The sequence below is a fragment of the Netta rufina genome, assembly GCF_964035555.1.
Source record: "Netta rufina genome assembly, chromosome: 6".
Taxonomy (NCBI): domain Eukaryota; kingdom Metazoa; phylum Chordata; class Aves; order Anseriformes; family Anatidae; genus Netta; species Netta rufina.
Genome location: NC_140129.1, coordinates 40,465,571 through 40,468,776, shown reverse-complemented (window position 1 = coordinate 40,468,776; position 3,206 = coordinate 40,465,571). Strand labels below are relative to the sequence as shown.

The window sequence follows — 3,206 nt, the reverse complement described above, 5'->3', positions numbered from 1 at the left end:
GGTGACCCTGCTCACTCTCTAAGCACTACTGCATTTATGTGGTCAAGGAACCCTATCCCACGGTTTCCCAAAAACAATGTACCTTTTCTTTTTCTTCGTATCTTTTATTTACGTAGAAAGAAAAATCTAGGAGCAGAACTGATTATACGCCAAAAAAAAAAAAAAAAAAAAGATCAATTCTGTCCCACTCACAGGAAAAATCACTTACTTCAGTAGGCTGAGATCCAAAAGGCTATGCTCATGGGTCAAAACACACTACAGGACACTGGGGCCAGGCCCTCCGCTGCACCCACTTAAAACCCATCCCTACACTCACCAAGGTACAACCCCTAACCAAACACAGACGCAGCATTTCAGATTCAACACAGTTTTCAGAACTGCTGGAAAGCAAGCTTCATACTCAGCGAGGCGTGCCCAGGCTACACAGGACGGGGCTTCTGGCAACTCTTTGCCTACCAAAGAAGACAGCCATCAGCACCTGCTTTTTTCCGATTCTAAAGACTAACATCACAGCCCACATTGCCTGGGACACCTGATGAACAGAAGAGAAAGCAGCCATACCGTTTTCAAGCCATCCCTGCACGTGTCGCTCCTCGATGATCTGCAACCTCTTCTCAAATCCTCAACTGCTTCTGTGGAGAGCCTGCCATGGCACCTGCAAAGCAAGACCCTTCGCAGTCACCTCGTGCTACTTGACCGTTCTGCTCCAATCCAGCTCACAAACAGCCCGCCCTTCTCGTGCTGCTCTTCAGAGTGCAGCTTGGCCCCTCTGAGCCTGTGCGACACACCTGTGAAACAAAAAGAAAAGCATAGGCTGAAGCAGCATCCAAAGACACAGCACAGCTAGGACAGTTACTCTCATCTGCTCCCTTACCTCGGGCCCCCTCACCTGCCCTCGAGGAAGATGCTTCCATCTGCTCTCAAGCCAGCTACAGCACACCTCTGAAATATAAACAGGATTTTTACTGTATTTTGTGCAGTTAAGTAACTGCAGTGAAAACCGCACCACTAAAGTAACGGCTAGATCTGCTCATCTCTTACCTTGCTAAAAGAAGCTGTGGTCAAGTCCTGTGTTGTACACTGTGTTTCAGCTTAAGCAAATGAAAACGGTCACAAGATAATCATTCAGCTGCCAGCATTAGCACCTATCCCTCAACAACACAAAGGGACCCCATTTACAATATTATCAGTTCAAAACAGCAGCCCCCTTACCTCAGCACCTCAGAAGTAGATCAAGCCAGTCACCGAGCTGCCTACGGAGCGCTGAACAGTTCCAGAAGGAGCTCTTTCCTGTGAGCAGTTCCTACTAAGGTACACACTCTACTGGGGACAGGAAAGATATAAAAATAAAAGTTTCAAAACCCCATATCTGTAAGCTTTCAAGATTCAACAGTGCACCCTTCAAGCATTATGCGAGCATCTGCTCGCAAGCAGATCAACTCTGCCAAATCCACATCTCCCAACCTCCAGAGATGACTGTGCCAGCTGCCCTTCAGTATGCGCCCAGAGGCAAACCGGATGTCTTTGCCAAAACACTCCCGACAATGTATTCGTACACCCATGCACTGCCACATTAGATGTCATCACTAACTGCCAGGCAGGACAGCTTCAGACCAAACACATACACACACATGACACGTTAGATGTCATCACTAACTGCCAGGCAGGACAGCTTCAGACCAAACACATACACACACAGGCACGCCACAAACACCACCGACCAACTCGGGGCCGCCACTGCTGTCCACTCACCCTCATGCTTCGTTCAAGCTTCCGTGCCTATGCTCTGAGCTACAAGAAACAAAGAGAGAAGGTCACATCCACAATGGATACGCAAACAGTGCAGCACATGCAGAGGACTCAAACACAGAGACCAGAGCTAGACAAATAAAAAAAAAAAAAAAAAATGAAGTCCACGAATGCCACAAGGCCATGAATGCATAGCAGCACCGGCAGGGGTAATGACAGACATACCCTTTGCAGATGAAAAAGGTGACCCTGCTCAGTCTCTTGGTAATACTGCACCAACGCGGTCAAGCCTCTTCTAGCATGTAATCAAGCAGGTTTAAGTCCTCTGGAGAGTTACACAACTGGGTTGATTCATCTAGAGATTAAAATACAGATCAAACACAGGAGCATAAGCCACCATCCCAAAAAACAGTGAGCCAGCAACCACTACTAAATATCCCTCTATTAAGTGAATTCCAAGCACTTAGAATTCCAGAAATCCATAGACTCCAGCCTGCCTAGAGAACCCTGCAACTGACTGAAGGAAAAACAAAACACTTACCCCAAAGAGCAGCCCAGGCAGAAGGAGCTCTCTGACAGCATACTTGGGGCTCATATACCTTTTGGTCCCACCCAGCACCCAAACCCAATCACCTGGGAAAGGGGAGGGGCAAAGCACATGAAAGTAGAAAGAGGAGGAGCAGCAGCTGTGGTTTATTTACTTATAAATAAGGCTTAGCTCAACAGCATGCAGAGTGCAGACAAGAGAACTGGGGTGTTTCTAGAAGCAACAATCCCCATGCTTTCGCTGCAGCTTTGAATATTGAAAGGACAATACAAACAAGCAAGCAACTGAAGCTTTTTCAGCTCGAATTAGCTCAAACTTTTATTTACATAGAAAGAAAGATCTAGGAGCAGAACAGATTATACACCAACAAAATCAATTCCGTTCCACTCGCAGCAAAAATCACTTACTTCAGTAGGCTATCTGAGAACCAAAAGGCTATGCTCATGGGTCAAAACACACTACAGGACACTGGGGCCGGGCCCTCCGCTGCACCCACTTAAAATCCATCCTTACACTCACCAAGATGCAACCCCAAACCAAACACAGATGCAGCGTTTCAGCCTCAACACAGTTTTCAGAACTGCTGGAAAGCAGGCTTCATACTCAGCGAGGCGTGCCCAGGCTACACAGGACGGGGCTTCTGGCAACTCTTTGCCTACCAAAGAAGACAGCCATCAGCACCTGCTTTTTTCCGATTCTAAAGACTAACATCACAGCCCACATTGCCTGGGACACCTGATGAACAGAAGAGAAAGCAGCCATACCGTTTTCAAGCCATCCCTGCACGTGTCGCTCCTCGATGATCTGCAACCTCTTCTCAAATCCTCAACTGCTTCTGTGGAGAGCCTGCCATGGCACCTGCAAAGCAAGACCCTTCGCAGTCACCTCGTGCTACTTGACCATTCTGCTC

General features: G+C 47.6%; 1 long non-coding RNA gene across 1 annotated transcript; it reads right to left on the bottom strand.

Moving 5' to 3' along the window:
• Positions 1-883: 883 nt before the first annotated feature.
• LOC311210794 lies at positions 884-3,206 on the bottom strand. Its single transcript, XR_014618555.1, has 7 exons — positions 3,061-3,206; positions 2,816-2,951; positions 1,975-2,104; positions 1,753-1,791; positions 1,213-1,323; positions 1,042-1,091; positions 884-942 (listed from the first exon to the last, which is right to left on the bottom strand). It is a non-coding gene; the product is annotated as an uncharacterized lncRNA (long non-coding RNA).